Below are 22,500 nucleotides of genomic sequence, written 5' to 3' on the forward strand. Positions count from 1 at the left end.
ACCCAGGTATTCAGACGGTCACAGCACCCAGACCAGCACTACAGAAAGCCTGTTAATAACAGCGTGCGATGGGGATGACGTAACCCTTCATGCAGACTGAGTAGAAAGTGTGATCGTAGCGGACTCGTGATATGGTCTAGCAAACATAAGAATTTGTTGTAGTAGTAACGTAATGGTGGTGGTGGTGGTGGTAATAGTAGCAGTTGCGGCAGCAGCAACACAACAATAACAACAACAATACCGGTTCCTTATATATACAGAATTAATAAAGGACATGAAATACTGCACTTGTATACATATTATGACTGACAAAATATATAATGTAATATTTTTTCTTTCGGTTACTCTCTATCTCTTAGATAGCAACAAGACGGTAGTAACTGCAGCAAAGGTCTGCAGGCAAAGTAATGCCAGCGTGAAAAAAAAAGTAAAGGTTGACACAATAGCAAAAACATCGTGTGTGTGTGTTTCACTGTTTGATCTGCTGCAGTCTCTGAGGAGACAGCCAGACGTTACCCTACGGAACGAGCTCAGAGCTCATTATTTCCGATCTTCGGATAGGCCTGAGACCAGGCACACACCACACACCGGGACAACAAGGTCACAACTCCTCGATTTACATCCCGTACCTACTCACTGCTAGGTGAACAGGGGCTACACGTGAAAGGAGACACACCCAAATATCTCCACCCGGCTGGGGAATCGAACCCCGGTCCTCTGGCTTGTGAAGCCGGCGCTCTAACCATTGAGCTACCGTGTGTGTGTGTGTGTGTGTGTGTGTGTGTGTGTGTGTGTGTGTGTGTGTGTGTGTGTGTGTGTGTGTGTGTTTTCAATATGTAACAAAAGGGTAATAATTTTAGCAAGGAATATTAGTGATACATAGAAATCAACGTTAAGAAAAAAAGAGAAAAAAAACTAAGACTACTAGTGTTCTAAAAATATCCTCCTTAATTTAATACTGTGTTTTTACCAATGAAAATGAAAAAAAACTAGTAATTATAGCAGAGGATCGTGTAATACTAAAGACGACTGAGGCTTTGTAAGAAAAGCTTCTTCAGTCAGGTGTACGTGTTTGATCACACACACACAAAAAAAAAAAAAAAAGAAAATGTAACGCAGAAGTCAGTGTAATGCTAGTGGAAATCTTGTAATGGAGCCCACACTAGGTCCTCAAAATGTCCTTCACGGTGACTCTGTGTAGTATTCCTACAAACTACAATGGACAGCTCGTGAATCCTCTCCACCTAACCATTCTTAAATAAGGAATATGCGCTATCTCAGGAAGGAAACAGAAACAAAAGACAGGTAATAGTAAACCATGAAGGTTGACGTAATAGCAAGAGAAACTTTATAAAGTAGTTCCCATGTAAACCTTCAGAATATAATCTTTCCTAAATTATGAATGTATGATTTAGATGACTTTAACAAGTTACTAATATTAACGGTAACTGGAAGATATTAATGTATTAAAAATTAAACTTTTATAATGAAGTCAAAGACATGCCCTTCAGGTATAATCCTTCTCGGTTTGGGAATATGAGCTTTATCATAGACATAGACCGATGGAAGTAACTGTAACAAGTGACTACGTGCAATTAGTGAAAGTCAATGTAACAGCAACAGAAACTTTGTAATGGAGCCACGTGAGGGCCCTTCGCCACACCACTGCACGGCAATGATAGTGCTCACAACTTCAGCACTCGCTTGTTACTGCTGGAGCCTGTCACCGAGTGCACCACAACTTTGCCGTCCCATCATAGCTTCCCTGAATGGCCAAGGGCATCCCATCCAAAACTCTCAACTGCACACACTTGACGAAGTAAAAACTTGGCTTTACTAAACTTGAGTGTTCAGTTGTAGGTGATATCAAATCAATGTTCTTGAATCTTGGAAAAATACATCTATTTCGAATCTGAACAAAACATCATGTCACTATGCCATTAGCAACCACTGATTGAGCACCACTAGGTGAGTGGCGACGACTGCTGCAATTCAGTCCCTCGGACTGGGCACAGAAACCACAGAAAGCAACGACAAAGGGGCAAATAGTGAAGCGGTAAAGAAGTACACTATAAAATAGGATTAAACATGATAAGACTGTGTGTGCGAAAACGGATTGTTTGAGAGCAATGTACACTCCGTCTGTCTTGTATACTTGCCTAGCGAGAACATTCTGCGAACAATACACGTGCGGTGGAAAGAGGAGGGCATTATAAAAGTGAGACGCTTGAGAATATCTATAATGGATGCTTGACAATGAGAAATTACAGCTGAAGATAGATATAAAGACTAGAGTAAGTGTCTCATTAGGAAATGCACCGTAGTTTACAGTATATGTTAACAAAGAACGGAAGAAAAGTAAGATGCTAGAGAATACCTGCCTTTAGGATGTTTGACATCGAAAAATAATACAATATGAGTTAAATATAGAAAGTAGTGTCTCATTGTAAAAGATCAGTTAATAAATTTGCAAAGAACGAACGAGGGAAAGACGATGTAAGGGAAGTGAGACGCTTGACAATACCTGTCCTGAGGCTTTCTGATAGTGAAAAGTCACGGTATCATACACAGAAACCAGACCAAGTGATATGTTGGAAAGAGGAAACCTATTTTTACATTTGCAAAGAATAGGAGAAAGAAAAAATAGATATAAGGAAGGTGAAATGTTTGGGAAGTATTACTGAGAGAGAGAGAGAGAGAGAGAGAGAGAGAGAGAGAGAGAGAGAGAGAGAGAGAGAGAGAGAGAGAGAGAGAGAGAGAGAGAGAGAGAGAGAGAGAGAGAGAGAGAGAGAGAGAGAGAGAGAGAGAGAGAGAGAGAGAGAGAGAGAGAGAGAGAGAGAGAGAGAGAGAGAGAGAGAGAGCGAAGGCATCAACGTATGGAAAAACACCGTGGGAAGATAGGATTGAGATGCAAAGACAAAGAGAATAACAAGAGATACAGATAATAAGATATATAACGTTACAACAGCGCTAGAACCCACACAAATTTCACCTGGTGAGAGGGGATGGGACAGCTGTGGCTTAATGCTCCGTGACGCGACGTGCTACTGATATGCTGATCTTCAAGTAAACCAGTGAGCACGTTGATGATAACAGTAATCTTACCAATACGCCACGGGTGAAGTGCGACGAGAACAGGAAGAATAGGGAAAAGTGATGTGGCCGTAATGGAGTGACGGTCTGCATTCATCTTTTACAATATTTTATTTAGATATTTATTATTTTTGGTCGTTTTCTTGTATAATTCTTTTATTTTGGTACAATTATATACGTGCTTGTTTGGGAAAAGTTACTATTTATATTTAGGTTTCTAGCTTTCTGAAACATTTTACTTCAATAGAGGTTTAGGAATATCTGCAAGGGTGACTGTGCATGACGGTACTACAGAGCTTCTAGTGCTTCAATATTCTAGTACAATTCCTTGCAGATAGGTGTTTGTAGGCAACGCTGCGTGGCGGTGAGATGCAGCAAGGAGGATTCTAAGTGAAAGTCATGTAGTCACTTCAGAATAATGATAATAATATAAGTATTCTAAGACATTAAAGGTAATAACAGGATTTTTCTAAATGATTACTTACTCTATCATTTTTTTACTTATTTATATTTCCATATTTACTGTATTGCATTATCCTTTACTATTTCTATTCATTCATTCACTTAGTAATTTATTAATTTTCTTTTTTTTATGTATAGTGGTGCTACGTAGTGCTACCGTCGTAATATGTCAGTAAAGACCCACTAAAATCTGCAGTGGCCTTGATGATCGTCGAGGCCTGATCGGTAAGGGGGTGGGCTCTTATTTCCCTGATTGCCCCCATAACAAAGCCCCTCATAGCCATTCAATCCCGCCTTCAGGCCAACTGTTTTAGTGGTTGCAAAGACGTTAAAATATCACACAGTTGTACATGATTTCACGTCTCTCGATATTTTCTGTAGATAATTCATTACATCCAGATCTAGGAAGGGTTTCATCACTGTACTTGTTATATAAAGGAGCGAAGCTACGAAGATGGTTACTCCGCCTCACCCACACGAGTTCTAAGTATTCGTCTAACACCTCAGCTAACTCTCTTGGATCTGCTCGGGAACTGCCATCTAAATGCGCCTCTTTGTTAAATCGTTTTTGTTGCCCTTGGCCAGATTTCCCCTCTTACATAAGCAAAAGGCTCTCTGGTTGAAGTAACATGCGCTTCTAATGATGACTAACGGTAACAAGTTTCCAATACATTAACAGGAGCAACACAACTGAGAACCAAGCTAATCATCCCTATAGTTGGATGAGAGAGAAAAGGGAAGGTTTCTACATTAATAAGAGAAACACAAGTGAGGACCAAGATAATCATCCCTTCGACCTTTGAAAACAGCTGTGGTGAGAGAGCAAAGGGTTTCAGAACACGAGCCTATGGGAGGTGTAGGGTTTCTCGGGAAGGCAAAGCTGGCGATCACAAGTCCACCACGTGATCCTCAACCGTCGTGGTGAATAACAAAGACTCTTGGACCGGTGCAGGTGTCCCTGTCTGCGCACTTACCTGGCTGAGGATCACGCCCCTCGTGTTGAAAAGGTGTTCACTAAATAAGCTGTAACTGTAATCTCTGGATGGGGTGTGTGGCGTGCGAAATATTAGCCTCACCCATACAGCCGACTGATATATGGGATTTTAGTTCTTAATTAATGGATGATGATCTCATACAAACACACACACACACAGAGAGAGAGAGAGAGAGAGAGAGAGAGAGAGAGAGAGAGAGAGAGAGAGAGAGAGAGAGAGAGAGAGAGAGAGAGAGAGAGAGAGAGAGAGAGAGAGAGAGAGAGAGAGAGAGAGAGAGAGAGAGAGAGAGAGAGAGAGAGAGAGAAGGGAAAGGAAAGAAAAATAAGAATAACAGGAACTTCTGTAGTCCGTTCCCTTAGTTGTTGTTGGTGTTGTTGTTTACGTGGTGGTGTTGGTCTTGACGGTGATAGAGGCAGAAAACGAGGATAACTACTAATACCAGCAGCAGCAGCAGTAGTGTACCACCACCACCACCACCACCAACAACAACAACAACAACAACAACAACAACAACAACAACAACAACAACAACAACAACCATAGACACAACTCAGTCCAGCATACCTCCCCATTTCTCTTACACAACCAATTAAGTACTCCACCAGCTTACATAATCTACTACTGTACTGCACGTGTTGAACTGAACTGGGCAGCTGACATGACACTGATTCTGGCTCCCCCCCCACCCATCACCACACAAACACTCGGTGCTCAGAATAAAAGTATCAGGGAAAGAAGTAACGGAAAAAAATACTGCTAAGAGGAAAAAAAAAAAAAAAAAGAAGTGAATATAGGAAAAAAAAATATTGATGGAAAAAAGTATCATGAAAAAAAGATGTAAGAGTAGTAGTTTAATTTCATTTAGTTTTATATAGGTAGTTTAGTTTGGCTTGGCTTGGCTTGGCTTGGCTTGGTTTGTTTTGATTTAGTTTGTTATATTTTGTTTGCTTTGATTTTGTTTGGTTCGGTCAGATCAAGTCAGGTCAGGTCAGGTCAGGTTATGTTAGGTAGGGTAGGGTAAGGTAAGGTAAGGTAAGGTAAGGTAAGGTAAGGTAAGGTAAGGTAAGGTAAGGTAAGGTAAGATATGGTAAGCTAAGGTCAGGTGAGGTTAGGTTAGGCTAGGTTTAAACAAGTCTGGTCAGGTTAGATCAGATCAGGTTAAGTTAGGTTTTAAATAGAAACAAAAGCATTCAAGACTTTTTGTTACTCTTTTCTTGTTATTTTCCTTCTTGTTACTTCTTTTGATGTTACTCGTTTCTTTTAACTTTTTGTCGTTACTTTTTTTTCCCCCGTTACTTCCTGTCCTACCATCCAAATGCTCAACACAGTGTCAACAGCTCCACACATCATCGGGGCAAGCCAGTTAGGACGAGGCATGTTACGATTTCATTACCTAACAGAGGCGCGGAGGATATATTACCTAACAAAGAAGGCCTGATAAATTAATGAGATACGAGATAAACCTTCACCATCATTGATATTATTCGTATTTTTCTTATTCCTTAGGCTGTCCTTTGTTCATATTTATAAACAACCTGAGAGAGAGAGAGAGAGAGAGAGAGAGAGAGAGAGAGAGAGAGAGAGAGAGAGAGAGAGAGAGAGAGAGAGAGAGAGAGAGAGAGAGAGAGAGAGAGAGAGAGAGAGAGAGAGAGAGAGAGAGAGAGTTTTATCCAGCTTACATGAATATTTAAACCCTTCACTGCTATGGTCAAAATATATCAACTTCCCAACACAAAATGCTTGGAAACCAGAAAAAAGGTCAATTCTGTCATATTTTAGTGACAAAACAAGTACAAACGGTTGGTAGCCCTGCTTACATACTACTTAAGATACTGTTGATAATTCTGTATACCTCCTGCTTAAGACTACTGGTACCGCTGTTTATCTACTATTAAGATAATGTTGGTACCGCTGTTTATTTACCATTAAGACACTGTTGGTACCGCTGTTTATCTACCATTAAGACTGTTGGTACCGCTGTTTATCTACCATTAAGACACTGTTGGTACCGCTGTTTATCTATCATTAAGACACTGTTGGTACCGCTGTTTATCTACCATTAAGACACTGTTGGTACCGCTGTTTATCTACCATTAAGACACTGTTGGTACCGCTTTTTACCTATACTATTAACGTTTCTTAATTTACTACTAATAGATTAAACCTGTTGCCTGTACCGGTGATGAGTTTAAGAGAAAGATGACTAATGTTTTCAGTGCGCTGCTGCTGCTGCTGCTGCTGCTGCTGCTGCTGCTGCTGCTGCTGCTGCTGCATTATCTACACATCGCGCGATTAACCAATGCATTAATCTGATGCAGCACTTTGTTTACGAGTCGGAGAAGGAAGGAACGCAAGGGAACACAAAGAAAGGGCAAACCACAACAAACCCACTAACGATTTCGATGCTGTTAGTGATCAATTATATTTAAACTTAAGATAAAATGGAAAGAGAGAGAGAGAGAGAGAGAGAGAGAGAGAGAGAGAGAGAGAGAGAGAGAGAGAGAGAGAGAGAGAGAGAGAGAGAGAGAGAGAGAGAGATGTAGTGATACATACATAACTAAGTACATTCCATGTGATCCCTTACCTGAGAGAGGAGCAGAGGTGGCGGCGGCGGTGGTGGTGGTGGTGTGGTGTGGATGCTTCGTGGTGGTGGTGGGGGTGGGCGGCTGTCACGTGGGTGTTGATCTCGCTCCCTCCTAACTTTTCCTTTCTTGTTTTGCTTCTTGTTGAGTTGCTGCTGCTGCTGTTCTTCCAAGTGTCACCTGAAGCGGTTCCGTCGTGGTGGTGGTGTTGTTTGTTAGTACTCAGAGCTCTCGGTTATGGATCAGCCGTGTCCTTGTCTTTTTTTTTTTTTTTTTTTTTTTCTCTTTCTTTCTTAGCTTGCTGTTAGCGCCACTCTTGCTCAGGCGGGTGTCTCGATGGCTCACCTCGTAGCAGCAGAAGGATCTTATTTCTTATATACGTCTTTTCTTGCTGTATGTATTTTATCCCAAGTTATCTTTCCCAGCAAATAATTTGTTTACTTCTTCCGCGAAAAATTATATAAGCCTCTTCTCTGTAGTTTATCTAATAGAGTCTATCTGTTAAATATATTCTTCATATCATATCACATGCACTTCACCTGCATTTGTTCATATAATACATATATACATTTTTATACAAAGATCTTGCCCGCAACCATGGAAAGACAGAAAATGAGATGTGGCGGTTGTGTTTCACTGTAGTGCGGAGGTAAGGCGGTGGAGGCCAGGGCGGGGAAGGTTGAGGGAAGGGTGGTCCAGGGACGGGGAATGGGAGCCGACAGATTGTCTTCTGTCGTGAGGGGAAGGGTGTTCGCTCGGAGGAAGGCTACGGGTAGCCCGGCCTTTAGGAAGGGTATGTGTAAAGGGTAGCTGAGGAAGAAGGGTGGTGGTAGTGGTGGTGGTGACGGAGGAAGTGGTGAGGTGAGGGAAGGGAAGGGCCGTGCCACTGCCCTGAGGCTCTGAGATCTCCGAGCCCTGCTGGGGTGGGCTGACAGAGACTACTTATTCAAGCTGAGTTACACTGAGAAACAGCTGGCTCAGCCTGATATAAGCTGTTGTTGCTGGCTGTGATGGTGACGGCCACGGGTGATGGCGAGCAGACAGTGCAGGCAGAGGCAACCACGTGATGGCGGCGATAGCGTCCGTGATGGTGGTCGGGGATAAGACGGCGGTTTCAGTGCCTGGATTGAATCAGTGGTCGTGGCGGCGGCAGCGGCGACAGTAGGTAGTGACGGTGTCGTCTACGATTGTAATGGCGACAGCGACGGTGGTGATGGTAACTGGGCAGCGGGCAGGTAGAAAAGAAGGTCAAGGGTTCATATCTCTGTCACGGCACATGATGGTCCTGCCTAAGGTTGTTTCAGTGACCTAGTGGACACGAGGCGCAGGCTCAACATAGGGTACGCTGGCGGACCATTAGGTCTCCAGCGCTAACCCGACACCTGCTTCAGATCCACCTGCTGCTGCTGCTGCTGCCCTCCTGACGGATGCCACACCTAGGAAATAAACAAACACTGGCATTACTTCACATGACGAAAAGACGATGCAGTATGTTTCTCTCTCTCTCTCTCTCTCTCTCTCTCTCTCTCTCTCTCTCTCACACACACACACACACACGAGAGGACACGCAGCATATGAATACCCACATTCATCATAACGAAACATTAATCTCTGCCTCAGATTTTTTTTTTTTTTTTTTTTTTTTTTTTTGCTACCACCAAGAAAGGCTGGAGTACACGGAAAGGTGAGCTCAGTTGCCAGGCACAATTCACCACCAACAATAGCACATGACACACACACACCAGAGGAAAACAAGACTCCAACACAAGCCTTGCCTCCCTCTCCATACGAGATTCTAATGGAAGAAATATTGTTCACGATGATCTGTCTAAATTCCTTTACCTTTATTATTAAACGCAATTAATAAAAATCTCAGTGGTGAGAACAACAGTTTTCAGTTCAGCAATGTAATTGATATGCCCAATATTTCCCCGATGGACGAGTGACGCTCACTCAGCGTTGACCGCTATACTGCGTGAGTTTCTGAATACACTCGAAGGAATGAATCTGAAGAAGTCATTCAAAATAGTCGAGTTGCTGTTTCTACTGAAAACAATAATTATCTACTATGATACTGTCTACGTGACAACTTGTACCGTAACACTCGAGACATTGCAAAAGAAACATTTTTTCTATCCGACAACTTGTACCGTAACACTCGAGACATTGCAAAAGAAACATTTTTCTATCCTTTATGGATAGAAAAATGTTTCTTTTGCAATGTCTCGAGTGTTATGGTACAAGTTGTCACGTCACTAAACATTGTCACCTGTAGCATTTAATCAAGCAAGTCCATCCAATTTTATGATACATATGAAAATCTATCTCCTTGACAACGACGTGCGAGTTTTCACGGCGTTGAGGCAAGGCTTGGCAGCACTATATAGACAATACATATTAAACTCATATTCCCTTGTCTATCCCTCTATCCGTCCACCTACTAATATATATGTTTGCCTTTCTATTTCACACACACACACACACCACTGCTTCGCCTAAGTAAAGTTGGTGCCGGCGTCAGCAATCACTGGAGGCACAAAACGGAACTCACTATCAACTACCACAGTGACATTGGGGGCCGCTTGAGGCGCTGCTGAAACGTTTCCTGTGATAAGCATGTCACTGTTCTCGCCGAGACCAAACTCTAAATACACGCCTTCCTTGCTCTACAGTTTGCACCATACCATGAAAACCATCAACACACACACACACACACACACACACACACACACACACACACACACACACACAGGTCAGAGAAACTAAGTCTCGTCGTGGTCGTCAGCCGGGAGAGCAGGACAAGCGAGCAGCACCACGCCATGTAGCGTCCGCGGCAAGTCTGGTGCAAGCCTACACTACCAACAGCTATATCCACTCGATAGTCGCACCTACAGCCTTGACCAAGTGTACAGCGAAGAGGGTGATTGGTTGCTGATAAGAAGACCGCTCGAATGACAGGAGAACCTGCTTTCATTTCTTACTTTACCTTGGTATTCGGTAGCAGTAATAATACTATAGTTGAATTACTGGAGAGCAATGATGCGCTGCCATATCGTACTTGGTAATGAGAAAACCAATTATTGAGAGACATGTAGCATCATGTAATAACGGAAAACAGCGCTCGCTACACACCCCGCATGCTACTGGCGGAGCCCCAATTATATGACGTCACTGCACGTGTGTCCTGTGCAATGCCTTCCTGGAGTGATGGCAAAATTTGCCTCTGCTTACTGTGCTATGTGTAGATAACCCCTATTAATACAGGACGTCACCGCACGTAAATATTTCATTATACTTCACTTTCATATATACACTAAGGTAGGAAAAAATAATAATGAGGGCTTCCTGTCACTCGACCACGCTTCCTATCATGAATTTATCATCCACCTCGCTGCAAACCTCACCAAGGTTGGGGGCTCAAGCTTGGGGAGATCAGAGTGCAACAGGGAGAGAAGCGAATGCGAGAGGTCAGCGGGCAGAGGTGGACGAGGGTGACGCGTTCAAGTGGCACTGATTTTTCAAACGTGGGAGTGAAGCAATCACCCTCATATCGCCCGAACACCCAGCCACGCTACTCCTACCAAATGCAACACCGGGAGACGTCATGCGGTATCACGTGACAAGATGAAATGTGAACTGAACACCACCATCAGAGTCTGAGCCCAAGCACAAAACTTTGCTTCATAACCAACACAAAGATACACGTGGCCCTTGACTATAACGAAACGAGCCTTGAGTGTGACAATAAAACATCTGATATCAATTTATTGCCAAGGCAGATGTACTTCACATTCAAAATTCCTTACTACTACTACTACTACTATACTACTGTTGTTATTATCGTTATCATCCTCATCACTATCATTAAGTAAGGAAACATAGAGGATACGCAGCCATTAAGTGTGGCGGTCATATTACAGGGAATCTCAGGGGCGAATCAGCAAAGCCTTAACATTCATGCATTTAAGCCTTTAAGAAATTAGTGTGTGTGTGTGTGTGTGTGTGTGTGTGTGTGTGTGTGTGTGTGTGTGTGTGTGTGTGTGTGTGTGTGTGTGTGTGTGTGTGTGTGTGTGTGCTTCACATTCCATGCTCGCTTGTTTTCATGCCAGAACCCTATGCAAGTTAACACATTCACTCAAATGCAAAATTTCTCTCTCTCTCTCTCTGACGGCTATGCATTACATTACGGCAACACGACCTGTTAACTCAAGACCTTGTCCTGAGCCTCCCTCCTCACCACAGCTGCATACTTCACACCACGCTTGAAATGGAAAAAAATCACTTCCATGGTCGACTAACTTCATACAGGCTAAGAATAGACTATAAACCAACATTATAATCTATAAGACTGTATTTTCCTCTCTCTCTCTCTCTCTCTCTCTCTCTCTCTCTCTCTCTCTCTCTCTCTCTGAGCGATATGGGTGTCAACAAATTTTTGTAATAGTGTGTTTATCTTGTCCTTTTTTTTTCCCTCTCGTGTTTAGTTATGATATGTTGCCCACACCCCCTTCCAGTCATTCTTACTAAACGGTTATTAGCCATACTTGCCTGGTTAAACCATAATAATATTCCCATTCTACCATAGTTTGTACATAAGCATTCCGACTCACTCTCCATTTAAGTCAGTCTCATTTTGTACGATGACAGCCAACAGTCAGGTCACGTACCGCATACATTTAGCCTCAATCTTAATTCTTCACACACTTATAATGCAAGAAGGGGAAAACCGGCCAAGGGCAACAAAAACGATCAAACGAAAAGGCCCACTGAAATGCCAATCCCCGAAGAGTCAAGAGAGTTAGCCAAATGAATAGGATAAACAATGCGAAGAGAAGGTCTGAAATATCAACATTCTCAGCCATACACATCGGAGTTTCAGTAATCATCCCAGGCAATGTGACGCGTTCCGCGGCATCATAATGACCTTACTAAGACACTTTTCCCTCCGTAACTTGGGACATGATACAAGACACGCCCGTCTCCTCTGTAAGGCATCCCGTATCACCCCTAATGCTTTACTCATCATGTGTTTTGGAGATTCAAAATAGAATACGTTTATCATCGTACCTGAAGCAGTGAAACTTTAGCTGCTGGAAATATAAGAATCTGACTTTCATCATCATTCTCACAAGCAGTCAGTGTTGTTGTATCAATTCCCTGATTGAGAAAAACAAAGGACCTTTTTTTTTCTTAAAATAAATTTCAAGCCAATAAAACCAGCTGTTGAAAATTAACAACCAGATTTTCCTTACAGTTTTCACCAGCAGTCAATGTTGTTTTTATCAATCCTGTGTTTGAGAAATACAAGAAACATTTTCTTTTTCTTTTTTTTCTAAAAATGTTGAGCCAATAAAATTCTGCTAGTTGAAAAATTAGCGTCAGACATTTCTCTAAACTTCCAAAATCAGATAATGTTGTTATAAATGTTATGCTAAAGGAATAAAAAATACACTGTTTTTCATATGAATTCTGAAGCAATAAAACTTTGGCTGTCAAAAATCTGCCACTGAACCTTTCCTCGTAATTTCCAAAGGCAGCCAATATCTTGCTTCAATTCTTTCCCCTCATCTCATTCGTGTCCCAGCGTGACGGTTCCTCGTATCCTCTCCTTTCATCTTCAGGTCCCCCTTTCCCGTCTCCTCCCGGCCCCTCACCTCCTCCGTCTTCCTGCCACGGTGTTCCCAGGACGCTCCACAGAAACCTGAGGTCACGCTAGATAAAAACGAATTGCAGAGCAAACATAAATATCTAAAGAGACGCTACTTTTGTTCCAGGACACTTGCATGAACTGAAAACCACGCACGAACAAAAAGAAACATCACACTGCAAATACAAATACAAATCTCACCCAGCGATAAGACAAAAACGTAAACGCTATTATCCCTTTTTTTTTCATGCAAGGGCAAGGACTTAACTACAAATAACGAACAAGGCACCAAATGGACACTTTTTACGTTAAGATACTTACATGAAACCAAACCTGCATGAAAAAAAAAAAAAAAATCGCAAATATGTCTAAGCACGTGAATTTATCTTCTTAAAAGAACACGTTTTACTTTATTTATTCATTCATTTATTTCCTAAAGTTTCTTGGACATGATATATAAAGGAATGAAAAGTCATTTCGTTATATGTAAATCGGACAGAAAGTATATATATCCAACATAACTACGTTCAGTCTTTAAACACTTTCAAGGAACACACAAAAATAAAGATGTAACAACAATACCGTGCCCACTCTACGTACAAATATTCAAAGGACACCACTTCCAATCTTAACCAATTCACTATCAGACTTCATCAAATGGCCTGTTAGTTAATAATGAGACACACTATGCAAGATGAATAAATATATCCCACATTGGTTAAGAAAATTATCATTTATACTCCAAAAATTCTCTGACGTGTAAAATATCATGAATTTGACTCCCGTGCAAATGAATGGGTTAAACGTTTGCAAAGGAGAGGGCAGCCAAAGTGATGCAATATTTCTCACACTATGGTAAATGGTTCGCTGTGTCCATGGAGATTGAGGTGGACGGTTCTTAGGTGATGCATGTGTAGATGGTGTCCGCGAGTAGCGTTTGATTCGTTCTTGAGATGGTTCCAGTACACGTGTTCTTAAGCCCTTGAGTTTCCATTTTCATTCTGTTTACTATTTGGTGACTTTATACAGCTTCAGAAACACATATGAGGGATTAAAATAGTGAAGACTGTGGCCATTAATCTTCTAACATCCATAGACCCTTCCCGATGCAAATAAAATGGTCTTATCATACGTAAATCTCAATGTAAAAATGTGTCCCAATACAGAAGGAGTTAAAAGCTTTGTTCTGTCAAGTAGAATTTTTAAAGGCTAAAAGGCTACACGAAAATGTATTAAAATAATTCTCGTTTCTTTTCTTTTTAAAATTAATGATCCAGATTCTTTGTTAAACTAACCACAAACGAAAAAAAATCCATAATAATTCCAACAACTTTAAGTACAGTCTGTTAAAAGTAAGAGGTAAGACTAGGAAAGGGTTTTAAAAGACTATGTTGAGTGACAAGGGCTTAACAAGGCATACGCGTCTTGGTAAACACAATAATGATGAAGACATGAATAGCTATTGGCGCGAAGTTATTTTGCTGAGTGTGTGTGTGTGTGTGTGTGTGTGTGTGTGTGTGTGTGTGTGTGTGTGTGTGTGTGTGTGTGTGTGTTCGTCACGTCCCTGCAGAGCGTCTGGTGTGAGGCAGGTCCTGGCTTTATGTTGTCGGGAGCTCCGTTACCTGTTTTTGTTCAGTTTTAACTCAATCCACCTTAGCATTCACCTTTCTTTATAGTCTTATGAGTCTCGAACACATGACTGTCTTTACTCCGGTCTATATTTGTTAGTCTTCATCAATTGGTAGTTCGGTTGCCTCCCTCTCATTTGATACGTTGTGTGTGTGTGTGTGTGTGTGTGTGTGTGTGTGTGTGTGTGTGTGTGTGTGTTCACGCACGCGCAAAGCACCACCACCACCACAACAACCAAAGGTGGGCTGTGCTGCGGAATGCGACTGACCCCCCACACCATCACCACCACCACCAAGCCAAACACGCTTTGTTTACACTCGGCAAGCTCAACCCACCCCATCTTGTGTGTGTGTGTGTGTGTGTGTGTGTGTGTGTGTGTGTGTGTGTGTGTGTGTGTGTGTGTTTCACTGTATGATCTGCTGCAGTCTCTGACGAGACAGCCTACGTTACCCTACGGAACGAGCTCAGAGCTCATTATTTCCGATCTTCGGATAGGTCTGAGACCAGTGTATGTGCCCCATCTTATGTGTGTGTGTGTGTGTGTGTGTGTGTGTGTGTGTGTGTGTGTGTGTGTGTGTGTGTGTAGCAGCCCTCTTCTTTCAACTGAAAAAAAAAAAGGGCACAAACACATGACAGGTTCACGTTTGGAAGACCATCCTCACCATCACCATCATCACAAGAATGTCTAATACAGCAGTCGATGATTACAGGCGCTGCTTGCTCTATCGACCGGCCGCCGGGAGGAGCCGAGTGACTCAAGGAAAGGAACGTATACACGCACGGACACCGGACACTCCGTGGTGGCCGTCGTGCGCCTGGCAAGCCAACTCTGATAAATACCAAGGAGTAGAGGAGGGTTGGTAAGCGAGAACATCTGCTCGACGAAATCACGCACACGGGAGTCGAGTCTCGTGTGGAGGTCTTGAAGCACCGCACCACACACTACCATTACATCGAACTTGATAATAGCACGCCACTACTCTGAAACACCTGGCCAGACTGCTCTTTCTATTGGCATCATTAACAATCTCCTTGTGGTTTCTTTACGGATTGTTTAAACAACCTTACAAAATAACATAGCTGGGAATTAATAATAAACATAGTAACTCACCACCACTACAAGTAAGGGTCAAGGAAGAGTGTGCAAGTTTTCAGTGAGACATTTTAAGTTTCAGCAATACCAGGCTTTGTTGTTATGAGTTCTGAAACACTGTATTCACTAACAAAGCGGCGAATATCAGGCATAACGATGACTTCTACACACACACACACACACACACACATTCGAGATGCAGTGGTAGGTATTTCTTGGCGGCGGCGATGGTGAGGCAAGGATGAGGAACGACACGATGCCGACCTTGGTGCCGTCCCTGTTGACAGTGTGACGATGGTGCTCGGGTGGTGCCCCCACCCAGGCACCTCACCACTACATACGATCTCCCTCCCCGCCCTCTCTCTCTCTCTCTCTCTCTCTCTCTCTCTCTCTCTCTCTCATGTAGTATAGTAATTTTACCGCACCTCCCACCGCCACCTCAGTACACCTGTAAGTCCATTTCACCTCCACCAGCCGCACTCCCGCCACTACAACGGGATTCCCACTGTGGTCCTCACACACACACACACACACACACACACACAGCTGCATCATCGCACCTTCGCATCCACCACAGACTGTACTCCACCACCATCACCATCTCCGCCCGCCATCAGTGGATTTCCGTTTAAGCACAACAAAGCAAGGCAAACTGGTTGTCCCTACCTAGAAATACACTATCTAGTACTCCCACCTATCGCTATCCTTTCGCATCACTCGCTTCTACAAACATAAATCCGAGTTATCAAATGCTTTCATGTTTCAATGGGGTAGTTTATAAAGGCCATAGAGTTATACAGATTGTCATGGATAATTTGTCATGGCTTTTTCTTTTTTACTTACACCGTATATATTTTTTTTCTAACCATTAACGATGTAGATTTTTTTTATTGAAATATCACTAGACGCATGAGACACCTTTAAAAACCGCTGTAACTTCCACAGCAGCTTACTAAATATATTTCAGATAATGCAATGAAATGTTTGAATAGAATACGAACAATAAAACGGCCAAATATCATAAATAACCCGACGATTGCAGTTTAATTACCGTCCATCAGGCAAGAATAAGACGGTGTAGCGTTCCAATACCTTCTCTCTCCCAGCCACAGTCACTCGCTAATCCTACCGCTGCTCCTCACTCCATGTCCCACAGTCACGTAACCTATAGTGCAGCAGGGACGAGTGTGCTGCTCCTTAACATTCCTACACACACGCTCACACACGACACACGAAACAGGTTGTAGGTTAGACTTATTCCTGCCATACAACATCACTGATTATACATGATTTTGTGCATGTTACATCCCATATTTTGAAACAATTACACGCTGCACCATCACTGCTTGTAAAATGCTGCTTAAAATTATACTGTTTCCTAATGGTGTATACAGTATGTGTGCGTGTGGTGTTTTTCCTTTTTTTTTGGTGGTAGATAAACAATATTTTTATGTTATCAAGTGTAGAAACACTCTGGAGGATCCGGCTAATCGCTTCTGTGGTCTTCGAGATTTGGTAATGGTCATGATGAGAGTGCAAAAAGTTTCTGAATACAGGCTTACATGATCCTCTCCTCACCTCCCCACACACACACACACACACACACACACACACACACACACACACACACACACACACATTTTCTTTCCTTGTTCAGCAGGATGAGTCATACAACATCGAGTCTTACTCAACAATATCTAAGCGAGTGTGAATCCGACGGTTTTCAGATGGACTTATGCATCTTACAACCTTTAGTTGTGTACTCGCGCTGGGGAGATGTAATGTGTGTGTGTGTGTGTGTGTGTGTGTGTGTGTGTGTGTGTGTGTGTGTGTGTGTGTGTGTGCGCGCGCGCGAATTCGTTATATCACAGCGAAGCCATACTCCCGACAGTCAATCTCCCTTCATGATAAGTAGCCAGTGCATCCCTTACCGAGATTAAGACTTATTTGATAGACCAGAACACAAACAGCAGAGACTCAAGAATAACACTCGTACGGCTATCAGATAAGTGGATAAGCCAAGTGAATATTCTAATAGGAAGATCGTCGGTCACATGTGCGCTATCCTGGCTGAGAGGGTCGGGGTGTGAAGAGGCGTGGCCGAAATGATAAGCCTGAACGGACACCTGAGACAATAAAGTGCTGAGGTGCTGAATATAAGTCCGACTAAAGGTATAGGATCATCTTTCTCTCTTTCTTATGTAATATTATTAAAACCTGGCTTACTCATTTATTATTTTTGGTCTCTCTCTCTCTCTCTCTCTCTCTCTCTCTCTCTCTCTCTCTCTGCAGTGAGGTTAATGAACTGAATTTATCTAAACCTTATATAATCTAACCTAACCTAATTGAATCTATCCCTTAATTGGAAGAAAATTTTCGTGTTATTCTATTGTTATCGACGCAAGGTTAAGAGAGAGACAAATAGGAGTGTGAAACAAAAGATCCGAGAGACAGAAACCTTCACTTTTACCGTCCTACACCATTTACTGAGAGTACAGCTTATCAAACACAGCCTTCCAAGGGTAACTGATGTGCTTATGTAACTTTCCTTAGTGATATAAGATGACAGGGGAATGTTGCGTCTGGAGGGTCTGGGTGTGTTAGGAGGAGCCAGACTAAGATGTGCACCAGTCTGTTCCCCAGTCATTCCCTAAACTATTGCTAACAATGGTAACGAGAGCGTCCAGTCCTTTCCTCATTAACACCAAGCACTGCAACACACTGGCAAACACAAGCAATTTCCTCCGATGCAAAGCTGTTACGAGATAAACCACAACACACACACACACACACACACACACACACACGGCCCGGTAGCTCAGTGGTTAGAGCGCTGGCTTCACAAGCCAGAGGACCGGGGTTCGATTCCCCGGCCGGGTGGAGATATTTGGGTGTGTCTCCTTTCACGTGTAGCCCCTGTTTACCTAGCAGTGAGTAGGTACGGGATGTAAATCGAGGAGTTGTGACCTTGTTGTCCCGGTGTGTGATGTGTGCCTGGTCTCAGGCCTATCCGAAGATCGGAAATAATGAGCTCTGAGCTCGTTCCGTAGGGTAACGTCTGGCTGTCTCGTCAGAGACTGCAGCAGATCAAACAGTGAATTACAAACACACCGAAGATCGGTCTATGAGCTCTGAGATCGCTCCGTAATGGGGAAGACTGGCTGGGTAACCAGCAGACGACCGTGGTGAATTACACATGACGCTAGAGGTTTTTCCTGATGAGCGAGCAGTTTTTCCTCTCCTTTTTTTTGTGTGCTCTTGGTCAGCCTCCTTTATGTGTAAAAGAATAAATAAATAAAAACAAATCTCATGTCCTTCCTTAACAAGACGACGAGTGAGGTGTGTATACATAATAATTAGTCAGATTCTTAAGGGTGAAGTTTTTTTTTTTCTATTCAAGGTGCAGTAGAAAAAACCCTTACTAAATTACCAAAAGTCCATGAAGACACACTCGAAAACCCCACAAACCTATTCATCGATTGTCCCGGGTAACCGTTACAAGCTTTCCTTGACCATGTTGGCAATCACCCTAAACACACACACACACACACACACACACACACACACACACACACACACACACACACACAAACAAGTCTGGAACGCGGCAAATCTGTCACCCCCTCCCACACACACACTCACAAACCAATCGGTAAGAGGCTCGTTCCCATCATCTCGACCTCAATTCCCCTCGGGCTCCCAGCGGTAAACGGGGATGCGGGAGTCACCTTGAGGGGAACACCGCCAGACACGGGAGTTGATAAACCCTGAAACTGGCTGGGTGAGTGAGTCTGCCTGTCAGGATTCTATTACGACAGGTACGTGGTGGACACTTGCCAGCCTGTCTGCTTGCCTGTCTGTTAGTCGTGTTTGAATGTCTCTCTGTCTGCCTCTCTGCTTGCCAGCGTACTAACTATCGGTCTGCCCGCCTGTCTTTTTTTTTTTTTTGTGTGTGTGTGCGTGCGTGCGTGCGTGAGTGAGTGAGTGAGTGAGTGAGTGAGTGAGTGAGTGAGTGAGTGAGTGAGTGAGTGAGTGAGTGAGTGAGTGAGTGAGTGAGAGAGAGAGAGAGAGAGAGAGAGAGAGAGAGAGAGAGAGAGAGAGAGAGAGAGAGAGAGAGAGAGAGAAGGGGGTGGGAGGGGGTTCAGGTGTAAGAAGGGGGCTGGGAAACATGCCAAATCCAAGTCACTACCACACCTAATCCCTCTTCGCTCTCTCTCTCTCTCTCTCTCTCTCTCTCTCTCGAATCAAGTTCAAACACCCACACCTGCTACAAATGCCAACGTTAAGATGAGCAACCTGTCCCACCACCAACCCTAGCCTGACGCAGAGCAGGAGGCGAGGAGCAGACAGACGCAATCCAGTGCAAGACAAAACACAGCGCGTATCATGTCCTCCGCCTATCCCACGACCCTGAGGCGCGAGGATGCCACAAAAGGTGATGCATCGGCTCTTTAAACCACACTGCATGTACCTATTAGGAGAAGGTGCTGGTTTTTTTCAGCAAGTGGTGGCAGCAGCTCTCGCCTTCCCACAATGCACCTATTCTCCTCCTAGTCCCACTCCTCACTCCTGCTGCTGCTGCACTGAATATACTGGCAAACTGGTGAGGGTGAGAGGGGCAGAGGACACGCCTACCGCAAGAGTCACTTTCCCCTGGGTGGCGGCCGCGTGAAGGCCCTTCCAGTGAGTGTGGACCAGCACTAGCATGGTCCGAGGCAAGCCAGGCAGGGGAGCTTTGCAGGTTCAAGGTCTAATGTATTCGTGTTCATGATGCGCGCGCTCGCTCGCTCTCTCTCTCTCTCTCTCTCTCTCTCTCTCTCTCTCTCTCTCTCTCTCTCTCTCGTGTTTCTTCCCGATCCATCCCACCTTCCTTAATACCATGAAAGTCAAATTTTAACTTCAAGAAAATAATAATAATAATAATAATAATAATAATAATAATAATAATAATAATAATAATAATAATAATAACAATAATGAGACTCTCCCTAGTCAACACCTCAATGCAACAGACAGGCAGGTAACTTCACTTCATTTTCCGCGCCCTTAACTAGACTCTGTTGTTAGTTTCCGCCTGCTCCGTGTCGGGAGGTGAGTCACATTACCAACAAGTCCCGAGGTGGTAAGGTGCTGCCGCCGCCACGCGATACCTGACACCGGAGAAAACGACGGCGACACCACTACTACCACCACCACCACTGCCACCCTGGTCGCATCTCACCACCTTTCTCGTGCTCCCCCGCCCCGCCTCCCTCCCTCCCTCCCGCCGCTTCTGTGACCCTCTTCCCGCAGCAGACAACAGTGTAGTGTGGTTCAGCGGAGTCAACATTCAACCACATCCCATTTTCGCTCTGTACTGTGCACCCGTCACCTGCGCCCCATTAAGGCACGTATTCAGAAACGTTTTGCTCTTACCACAACTACTATCCAAGGCCACCAAGATGATTAGCTAAGTTTCCATACGTGTTCATTCATTAATAACGTGGAAATATTGCTTAATCTGTCATTAGAACCATAACAAAATTTACCTAGAACCTTTTGAATAGAGTGGAGGTACGGCACAGAGATGTTTCAGAATATGGTCCTCAGTCTCGCGCTCGCTCGCTCCCTCCTCTATCCTCTGTTTTCTCTCTGGTCAGGTTGGATATTAAGCATAGCACTACGGGCAGCTTTCCCCACACAACGCTAACCACTAGAGCGAATTTCCTGGGATTTCCTAATGCTCCCCTTCGCACAGGTTTATACCGCAAGGTCTCAAGTAAGATAGGTTAAGATTCTTGAAAAAAATAAAATAAAAATAAATAAATAAATAAATAAATAAATATATATATATATATATATATATATATATATATATATATATATATATATATGTGTGTGTGTGTGTGTGTGTGTGTGTGTGTGTGTGTGTGTGTGTGTGTGTGTGTGTATATATATATATATATATATATATATATATATATATATATATATATATATATATATATATATATATATATATATATATATATATATATATATATATATATATATATATATATATATATATATATATATATATATATATATATATTTTTTTTCATGTTAAAATACAATATAGTCATTCTCAAACGAACTGCCTGACTTTTTTTAAGCAAGATTACTGGTTTTCTTACATAACTTTTTTTCATTTATATTTCAGAAGTGGTTTGATTTTTTCTAATTTCCTCAAAAAAATAATGTCTCCTTTATGATGAATTACAGTATCGTCAGGTTTAAACAAACTGCTGATGTCTTTTTCTTTCTTTAGATTTCTGCTATGACAACCTTTTTTATCTTTCTGTAATTTGTCATGTTTTGTTTGGCTTTATTTCCTTTTTTTTTTTTTAGGGGGGAAAGGGGCATTATTTTTCAAGTTTTGCTTAGATCACTTTTTTTCATAACTTCGCGCTGCTGTATGTCTGTCTCGTCGCTTGTACAGACTCAGAGTAAGTGGCTTAGAACTGGCCTTGACTTTTCCTGTTTTTAGTACGAAAATCAAGAAAAATGCCCCCCCCTCTCTCTCTCTCTCTCTCTCTCAAGCCACGAACGTACGCGTGGTTTGAACGTACGCGTCTTACCCTCCCTTCCCCCGACAACAAAAAATAATAACTACGTACCAAAAATATACGAGAAAAATAATTAAACCGGAGCATCTTACCGCATTTAATTATGCAACCTAAACAGTGGCGACTGAGAAAAAAAAAAAACGAAGCAAAACAAGTAAACAATAAAAAAAAACCTCCAGGCTCACCTCATTAACATGACTCAGGACTCCAACTTCTTCCATCCCTTAAGACCACCACCACCACCACCACCAAACAGCTGAGGCAAAGCAAGGCCCACCATAAAGAAGACGTAGAAATAAGCTTGTGGGAACTACCATTAGCCTTTTTACTCCTATGATCACCCTACAGTAACATTCTCAATTCTAGAAAAACTTTGCATCTTCACTTACATGTAAAAATAGAGGGGTTTTTA

General features: G+C 42.8%; 1 protein-coding gene across 12 annotated transcripts in view; it reads right to left on the reverse strand.

Moving 5' to 3' along the window:
• LOC123498625 (protein FAM13C-like) overlaps window positions 1-22,500 on the reverse strand; it is a 246,482-nt gene that overhangs the window by 210,053 nt on the left and 13,929 nt on the right. For all 12 annotated transcript variants that reach the window (XM_045245915.1, XM_045245919.1, XM_045245916.1 and 9 more), the window contains exon 2: window positions 7,135-8,568. The gene's annotated coding sequence lies outside the window, so the exon portion shown is untranslated. The remainder of the gene's footprint in view (window positions 1-7,134; window positions 8,569-22,500) is intronic.

The sequence above is a fragment of the Portunus trituberculatus genome, chromosome 48 (assembly GCF_017591435.1).
Source record: "Portunus trituberculatus isolate SZX2019 chromosome 48, ASM1759143v1, whole genome shotgun sequence".
Taxonomy (NCBI): domain Eukaryota; kingdom Metazoa; phylum Arthropoda; class Malacostraca; order Decapoda; family Portunidae; genus Portunus; species Portunus trituberculatus.